This window comes from Neoarius graeffei, chromosome 5 (assembly GCF_027579695.1).
Source record: "Neoarius graeffei isolate fNeoGra1 chromosome 5, fNeoGra1.pri, whole genome shotgun sequence".
In the NCBI taxonomy this organism is placed as follows: Eukaryota; Metazoa; Chordata; class Actinopteri; order Siluriformes; family Ariidae; genus Neoarius; species Neoarius graeffei.
Genome location: NC_083573.1, coordinates 4,400,408 through 4,410,725, shown reverse-complemented (window position 1 = coordinate 4,410,725; position 10,318 = coordinate 4,400,408).

The window sequence follows — 10,318 nt, the reverse complement described above, 5'->3', positions numbered from 1 at the left end:
TCCAGCCTGATGAGCAACAACGCTTTTTCTGAGGTCCTCAGAAATCTCCTTTGTTCGTGCCATGATACACTTCCACAGACATGTGTTGTGAAGATCAGACTTTGATAGATCCCTGTTCTTTAAATAAAACAGGGTGCCCACTCACACCTGATTGTCATCCCATTGATTGAAAAGACCTGACTCTAATTTCACCTTCAAATTAACTGCTAATCCTAGAGGTTCACATACTTTTGCCACTCACAGATATGTAATATTGGGTCATTTTCCTCAATAAATAAATGACCAAGTATAATATCTTTATCTCATTTGTTTAACTGGGTTCTCTTTATCTACTTTTAGGACTTGTGTGAAAATCTGATGATGTTTTAGGTCATATTAATCAGAAATATAGAAAATTCTAAACAGTTCACAAACTTCCAAGCACCACTGTATATAGGAAGTATGGACGCAATTCTTTTTCACATTACCCAGTGCATAGCAGCAGCAAAATTACTACAAATTCTTTGTTTTTTTGCTTAGCAAGTTAAGTTGCAAAGTTAAACAAGTTAAATGTTGCAATTTAAACACAAGTCACAAAGTTAAAAATTATAGTTTGCAAGCATCACAAGTAATGTATTTGTAATTATGCATTTTTTCACTTGTAAGTGATAAACTACAAAATTATCTAAATTATAAGGTAGAATTTCAGTATGTTAGATTAGTTTATGAACATAACATGATGTATTTGTTTTTTTTGTGTGTGCCATTTTTTCTACATTATCCAGAAAGCTTGCTCCATTCAGTGCTTTACTATCGTAAATTATGAACAACTTCTTGTTACCAACAAGTTTGATGTCACAAAATTATAAAATAAGTTCTAAGCTAAAATTTCAGTTTATGAGCATTGAGAATGCTTTCCTATAAAATGATAATGATTTTTTTTCTTTTTGCACATAAATGATAGTTTATGATCATTTATAGCTGTTCAAAGCTTGAATTTCAGTGTAGGTTATAGGCTATATAGGTTATAATTTCATTTTACAAGCATTACGTATTACTTATGAGTTATGTACTGTGCTTGGAAAGAAGTTCTCTGTTCTTTTTTCACATTACCCAGCAAATAATAAATTTTTCTTTGCTTTGCAAATGATAAGTTACTAAGTTCCATAAGCTACAAGCTGCAATTACTCGATATGTAACAAATTGCTAAGTTGCATAAGTTCCAAGCTGCAAAAACAACATAAGTCACAAATTACTAAAGTTACATAAGTTGCAAGTTGGAATTACAACACAAGTTAGAAGTTATATAAGCTACAAGTTGTAATTACTGCGTCAGCTACAAATGACGAAGTTACATACGTTACAACACAAATTATAAAGTTACCAAGTTACAAGTTGTAATTAAAGCATAAGTCAAATTACTAAATTGCAAACTGCAATAACAACATAAATTACTGAGCTACAAGTTGTAATTCGAGCATAAGTCACAAATTACCAAGTTACAAAAGTTACAAGTTGTCATGACAACATAAGGTACAAGTTACTAAGTTCCATAAGCTACAAGTTGTAATTACTGCATCAGCTACAAATTACTTCTTGCAAGTAATAAGTTACAAAGTTACATAAGTTCCAAGTTGTAATTACAGCATGTCACAAATTACAAAGTAACAAGCTGTAATTATGAAAAAAGTTACAAATTACGACATTACAAGTTGTAATTAGAGCACAATTTATGCAATACAAGTCATAATTATGGTTTATGAGCATGACATGGAACGTTCATTTTTGCTTTATAAATTACTACAATTTCGATCTCAGCCAAGCATTTTCCAGGTTTTTTGTTTGTTTCTTTGTTCTGTTTATTTATTTGTTGATTTATTTCAAGCTTTTTCATTCAGGCTTTTCCTCCATTTGTATATTCAAAATTCACATGAAACCTTATATCGTCAGTGAAAAAGTTATTTTATCATTTTAAAACTTAAAAACAATATTCGCTTGTTCTGGATTTTCTAGGCATAACTTCTTCATTCATTAGCTCTTTGCTTGCCAAACTTCTGTGGAAACGTTTGCTAGCTATGTACTATATTAAACATCAGGGAGCCACTCAGTTATTTCTTATTTCTAGTGCTTGTCTTTTGTGTCAGCTGAACGCTATTGTAATATTTATATTCAACATTACAAAAGTCTAGTGTGCCTGAAACAAGCATGAATAAACCTCATGCTGTGTGCCATAAAAAGCAAATGACACGTTTGAAAGCTATTTTGAAAGCTGTTTTGCAGACATTGCTGACATGCGTCTTGAATTTCAGTCATATCAAAACAGACAACTGGAGACAGTGTGTTATCTTTGACCTTTGGAGGATGGAGATAGCCTATCAATTTCATTCCTTGCGGTTTATTCCCAATCACAAGAAGCTCCATCTTATCTCAGTTCGCTGAATTTAGCCCAGAAACATCCGAACACTGATTTTATGACTGCAGCATAATCAGGAGCGAAGGAGACATCGTCGAGCTGTGCGACATCAACATGTTATTTTGATTTTAGACCATGGTGCTGTTGAATTCTCAAATCAAACTGGTCAGAAGTTGTTTGAAACATAATTGTCGATCTGGTGAAGTTTCCTGAAGGAGACATTTATTTACAGTTATTCACGAAATGAGTCTCCAGAGTCAGCAAGTTTTTTCAACATGGAAAAGTCTTCTGTTTTAAGATTGCTGAAATGGACATTACTTTTGAAGTTGGAGATAAGTCACCAAGTATGGAAAAATCCAGATTTTTTTTTTAAATAAGGGGCCAGGTGAAAGGATTGGTGTAAATCAATGCCTTGTTGAAGTGACTCGCTGAGCGAGATTAGCAGACGCGATGAAAGGGAGATTAAGGCTTGCGATAAAGTGAGCAGTTCGAGTGTCGAGAGCACAGCTGGAAGAACTCAATAATGTAATGAATTATGGAGGAGATGAAGTGCAGAGTTGGACATAATGCTGTTTGCATGGTCGATGCTGGAGGAGTCAAGAGCTCTCCGTTTTTCTCGTACAGTAACAGTGTTAGTATTAAAGAAAGCTGAAAACTCTGCATTTGAAAGCTGTTCAGATGAGGTGAGGTCATGGCTCAAATTAGATCCTATGACTTAATACTTCAAAGTATTTACCATGTACTAGTAACTTGTGGGGCGGTGTAGTGGTTAGCACTGTCGCCTCACAGCAAAAAGGTCCTGGGTTTGAGCCCAGTGGCCGACGAGGGCCTTTCTGAGTGGAGTTTGCATGTTCTCCTCCTGTCGACGTGGGTTTCCGCCACAGTCCAAAGACATGCAGGTAAGGCAAATTGGTGGCTCTAGATTGACCGTAGGTGTGAATGTGAGCGTGAATGTTTATTTGTGTCTATGTGTCAGTCCTACGATGACCTGGCAACTTGTTCAGGGCCTCTCACCCATAGCCAGCTGGGATAGCCTGCGACCCTGTTCAGGATAAGCGGCTACAGATAATGGATGGATGGATAGTAACTTGTGAGTACTTAAATACAAACATAAACCAATTCAATCTGTTTGGAACTCAAGCAAAATGGCCAAACTTCTCATTTTATTGCTGCTAATTTGACTGTTTAAACAGATCCAAAATGGCAAAATGGTAAGAACACTAACTCGTCATGAATTCTACCATTTGAGACAACCCTAAAAATTTGCCTTCAGAACATTAACTCGACATCGAGTTGGAGCCAATTTAGCTAGTAAGAACGTTAGTGTTGAATTCTAGCATTTGGGACAAAGCCAAAATATTTGACTATGATTAAGAAAGCAAACTAGTGATGAATTCTTGAGTTTGGGACAGAGCCAAAAGGTGAACTCTGAGTTAACAAACACTCCCTTGTTATAAACTGCTCGTGTTTGGGAAAGAGCCAAAATGGCTGACAAACTCGAGAATTCAGGAACAACTACTTATGTAAGAATACTAATAGTCAGACAGTTTGGTTTTTGTCACAAATGGAAGTCCTATTTGTTGTCCTGAAACACCATTTGGAGGCAATAGGGCACCTAACCACATCCAGTGTACTTAATTTTGATTTTATGGCCAGAAGTCACCATTTTTTTTTAGCCCCTTTTTTGAACTCAAATTGTAAAATACCAACTAGTTCAAAATTCTCACATTTGAGACAGAGCCCAAATGTCTGAATATTAGTCAGAACACAAACAGGTCTGATTTCGGGTTTGGGACAGAGCCAAAAAGCTGCTTTCGAAACACGAACCAGAGCATTCTCGAGTGTTCGAGACAGAGCCAAAATGGCTAATTATTCAGAACACCAATTCATTCGTAATGAATTCTAGTGTTTGGGACAGAGCTGAATGGCAATAGTGGGGTTTGATTAAATTTTGGGATGTTCTGTCCACCCTATCGAGGGCACTAAACTGCGTATTTGTGGTGGTTGTGTGTGTGTGTGTGTGTTTTTTTTCCACAAAAGCAGAATAAACTCAGGAACACTGCACCTTGTCTCTCTTCACATTCCTTGTAAATGTGTATTTTACCTCAGCGTCACTTGTCCATAGTCCCGGGTGACGCTCTGCACGCCTGTAAATATTTATCAGACGTTTAAAAAAAAAAATCAGCAAATTTGTCTCTAAACGTGCACCATCTCAAATTGCCATCTGTTGATTCACACTAAAACCATCTGCACTTCAATTTGTTTACTTAAATCTTGGCTCCAGGGAGGACTGGGTGGAAATTCTAAAAAAAAAAAAAATCCCTAAACTCAGAATGAGATACACTAGAAACAACTGGGCGTTTTACAAAGTATACCACACTCCATCATGTTGACAGAACGGACCATAAATTGGAAATAAAGTGCAAGCAAGACGCCCTACAAAGTGCACAAGGAACAAAGCATTTCTGTTCTTGTAACTAGTCCACTTGACGCCCTCCAGGTTATACTCAAGGGGAAAAAGGTAGGAAGAAAGAAGTGAACACTCGCCATCAAATCAAAATTGCGTGCAGTGGAAGTACAGAACAAAAATGCTTTGGGACAGAGCCAAAATGTCTGAACACTAACTCGGTCTTGGTGAATTTTGGTGTTTGGGACAGAGCCCAAACGTCTGACGATGTTTTCACGGCGAGCCAGACCAAACAAAACTCAAGGAATCAACTTCAGATAAAATGGATACTTCAGAAATGAGCGTGCATAGTCGACCGGGTAGTTGAAACACGTCCAATTCTCCTCAGGCTGTACAAATATCAAGCCTTCAGCATGTCAAGCCCAAGTCCAGACCCAAATGTCTCCAAAATACACACGAATGTGTTTTGCAAAACACATTCTAGCCACTATTTTTTGACCTTTTTCACCAAACACACAAACTTTGGACTGCATCTCAATTCCAAAAGTACACAGGCCCTAACAGGGGTCACAGTCCAGCGTGGAATGCCACACAGCTCCACTTATTGTTTCAGCCACTTGTTTTAGCTTTGTGGTCAGTTTATTTTTACAGACGGGTTAAAAAAAAAGAGAGGGGCAGGAAGGGAAGGGCAGTGTATGCCCTGAGGGAGCTATATTTGGGCAGTGACCCTTTATCTTGTTCACTTGACTGACTGTCAGTGAGCGTGAAGGCAACTGTTTATCTCCTTCGGATAACAATGTGGTGTAAAGCTTTGTAGTGCGCATGATTGGGGAAAACCTGGTGGAGTGTGTGTGTTACATCAGTGTTTCCATGTCCCTGCTCCTGTAGTTCCCCTTCTCTCTGTCTCAAATTACAAACTATTTATTCTGTACTTGTAACTTTTAAGTGGCTACATTCCTGAGAGTTCAGTTCCATGATAAACCATCTTGTTCGTAAGAACACGAACCAGTTGCAAGTTCTAGCATTTCGGACAGAACCAAAATGGCCGACCTGCTAACTGTTTCGTGATTGGGATGGAAATAAAATGGTTGATGTCATAAGTACACTAGTTCTGATTACAAACATTTGTGACAAAGCCAAAAAGCGACATTAGGAACACCAACTAACCGTGACCTTTAGAATTTGGAATGAAACCAATATGGCTCATGTTTTAGGAGGAACATTAACCAGCTCGAATTTGGCTGTTGGAACGGAGTGATTATTTCAAACACTAATCATGAATTGTAGCCAAAAACGAATGTGCTTTCGGAACACTAACTCGACACAACCTTTCATCAAAACAGCCGCCATTGTCGAACATTCACTCAACACTTCTCGCATTTAGGACACAGCCAAAAAAACCAGACACTCATGCCTAATCAGTCATTTGGTGCAGAACAAAAATAACCAACTTTCTCATGATATGCTGCCAATTCTGCGCAGAGACAAAAGACCCGATGCCCTCGTAGAAACACTCGTTATGACTTGTAGCATTTTGCTACAAGACACAACCTCGAGCATTTGGGATGGAACCAGAATGGCTGGCATTCAAGTCAGAACAGTAACTCGTTCTTGAGATTGCTAGAATTTAGAAAGAAACCAAAATAGCTGACTGTTTAAAGGTCAAGTCTTGTGTGTGGTACAGAGCCAAATCGCCTGGCATTCAAGTCTCATCTCATCTCATTCTCTCTAGCCGCTTTATCCTTCTACAGGGTCGCAGGCGAGCTGGAGCCTATCCCAGCTGACTACGGGCGAAAGGCGGGGTTCACCCTGGACAAGTCGCCAGGTCATCACAGGGCTGACACATAGACAACCATTCACACTCACATTCACACCTACAGTCAATTTAGAGTCACCAGTTAACCTAACCTGCATGTCTTTGGACTGTGGGGGAAACCGGAGCACCCGGAGGAAACCCACGCGGACACGGGGAGAACATGCAAACTCCGCACAGAAAGGCCCTCGCCGGCCACGGGGCTCGAACCCGGACCTTCTTGCTGTGAGGCGACAGCGCTAACCACTACACCACCGTGCTGCCCCTGGAACAGCTAATGAGATGCAACCTCTTGTATTGGTGAATGAATAAAAATCTTAATCTGAGCCAAAATGGCAGCTCGTCCATCAAGAACACGACCTATTGCCAGGTGGATAATTTTACAGTAGACTTTGTGCCTCTGGTTTATTTTATTTTTTTTTAAACCTGTCAGTTTGGACGTTTTTCACACTTCAGTCATGTAGTCGATGACTATAAAATGTCGATCCATTTTATCAGACAGTCAGGATTATTATAAATGCATAACTTTATAGTGAATTTATAACTCGGAATTGGTGACTCAGTTCTCGGGTGTGATTCGAGTGAAGTGTGAGAACCTGACCATGGTCACTGAAGCAGTGTGTGCTGGATTGTTAAAGAGCGGAAAACAGATTATATCTCTAAAGGAGCACAAAGAGAGAGATGAAGAGAGATGTAGCAAATATGACTAAATTTGGAAAAAGCGAATAAAGTGTGTTCATGAAAACAGGAAACTCTGAAAGCACGTTTCTCTAATTGAGAGAAAGCAGTGGACTGGAAACAATCAGAGTCACTCAGAGTGAGACACACACACACACACACACCTAGTCGAGGTCAAAACACACTAGCACTCCGACAAGAACATAACACTCAGTCAAAAGTCTAAGAAGGGTGCACACACAACCAAAACATGGCCAGACTACACACACACACTTGCTTGACAGAAAGGTGAGAAAGGTTCAAAGTCTGGTTGTTCCACATGATGAGTTGGATACAGAGGGGGAATTCTGTGTGTGTGTGTGTGTGTGTGTGTGTGTGTGTACTCAGTGACGTTATTCCTCTTGCAACATCAACATTCTACATTTTGTCCCAGTTCCTCCAGTCTCAATACACACACAAATTTAAATCAGGTCAGGAAAGACGCTCATGCAAGACGCTCATGCATGCTCTCTCTCTCTCACACACAACTTTTAGTTTTTATAAAACACACCACCAGAACATAAGTGTTCCACTTATAATGTATTAAATATAGAAATAAGATTTTTAAGGCTGAAAAACTGTACTCATGATTTTCGAATAACTTTTAATACCCGAATTAAATGTATGTTGTTGTTCTTGGTACGAAGACTCCGTGGTCATTCTGCACCTTCTGATGTCAGGAAAGAGCTTCACGATAGCGTTCTCTCTCCTACAAAAGAAGCGATTCTTCCTCCAGCTCTCCAGGTCACCTGAAGTTCAACAGCTATTATTTTTAGCTGGAGGGAACCAGAGCCAGACAGAGTGGCCATGAAAACCAAGCCTGAGTGTCACACTGCTGCTGTGGAAGCTCATTTTTAATAACAACCATCTTCATTCTTAATAAATGAGACACTTTCATCATAGAATAAAATTAGTTTGATTTGCATGAGCATTCTGTCATGGTTTTGCAAAGGTAAATATGAACGTCTTCCTCTTTCAGGACTGTAAAGAGTGTGTTTGTCTGGCTTGTTCACCAGTTATTCACTAGTTGCTAGCTACTTCAGGAGCACAGCCTCTTTTGGTTTAACACGAGCTTATTGAACCTGCAAACACACTGAAACTCTAAACTAGGGCTGTCGAAGTTAACGTGATAATAACGTGTTAATGCGATCTCAATTTATCGCGATTAAAAAAAGTGCCATTAACGCAAATTCTAATTTGGCCCTGCGAGTCACCCGTAGTTCCTGTTGAGGCTTGTCGCGCGCTGCTTCAATAAGAGTAAGTGTGAGTGATGTTAAACGGGAAGTTTCATTTCAAAAGTAGAGTGTGATTGAGCATAGACATATAAACATAGACGCCGCCTTCTGCGTAGAATCATACGTCATCCTCACCGCCATATTGGATGTGGCAAAGTGTAGATTCTTCAACCGTCTCTGGTATAGCGTCTAGACAGTAGCCGAGAATAAAGATGCCTCGTTCATGTGCTGCGTTTAACTGTACCAACAGGTTTACCGTCCAAACGAGATCACATGGGATTACCTTTCACAGGTGAGACTGGAAAAATACTTTTCATTGTATTTGGTCATTATAACGTAATTTTACGAACAGATTTTCCTGACTTTGTGGCTAATATGAAGTCTCGCGCATAATAGCCGCTCGGTGAAACCTGTCTCCAAACAACGAAGTATTTCCTTCGTAACTACGCTGATCACACTTTGTGTTTTTGTCAAACATTGGAGCTTTGTATTCATTCTGAAGGTTTACGGTTATTAATATTGAATAAAAAGTAACCGGGATATATCATTGTTAATTATCATTCACATTTTAGGTAAGTTATTTTAATTTGCATCTTATACGGATTTTATAAGGGAAATACGGATTTTGGAGGTTGGTTATACAGGTTTGATTGACCAAAGGTTGACATGTATGTTTATAACCATCACATTAAAAGTTGTGTTGTTTTGATGCCTGTTTGTTTCCCAAATATATACGTGTGTGTGTTAATGGGTGAATAAAAGGCATCGAGTTAAATATTATTGTAGAAAGGGGCTTTATGAAGTTCAGTCCATTTACTTGCATTGGTTTACGGGGAAGATTTGCCACATCCAATATGGCGGACACCCTGACGTATCCCAGCAACGGGCCACCAGCTCAATGCGGCGTCTATGTTTATATGTCTATGGTGATTGAGTTGGTTTTGGTATGCACTTATATTTTTGTAAAGTGAGACGTCAGTATGCTGTAGCACTGTGATACGACACTAAATGTCTTTATTGAAGTCCAACTGCAACTTATTTTTGTTTGCACAGCACTGTGAAGTCGGCTGTGACTGAATACAACTCCAACACAATTGAAGTTTTATTTCATTTTTATTTTCTTTTGTCACATGTCTGAACTGAGACACAGTAGTATGTGACCACGTTTTATATTTGAGACTGCAGCTCCCTAATCCATCACAAAATCCAATTTTGTGCTCATGTTCAGTACTGCCTACTAGTATGTGAGTGAATAAACTCCCTTACCATTTTCTCTTGTCCCAGCAGTTTTTAACAAGTACTTTTAGCATAAAATGTGTTCACCATTTTAATTGTAACATTTCACTTTAAAAGCCTTATTCATTTACATAGATTTTAAAAAATGCGATTAATCGCGATTAACTATATGAAATTCTGAGATTAATCGCGATTAATTTTTTTAATCGTTTGACAGCCCTACTCTAAACATGTCCATGAGTGATTATGTAGAGAAATAAATCAATAAAAGACGAGGTGGTGTGGAATGTGCTGTAAAGTTTAACAGGCGACATGACACACGCAGTCTGAAGGAATGTTTCTCACACAACAGGAAAGGATTCTCCAGAACATGCGTGAGATAATGTCAGCTACATGTTGAACATCCTGCAACAGTCTGGAGCTTATTTTGAAATGTATTCATCTTTAGATTGCGAACCCGTACCGCCACCGATATCTGGCTGTTTATATTGAAAGAATAAAGCTACAACGACGCACAT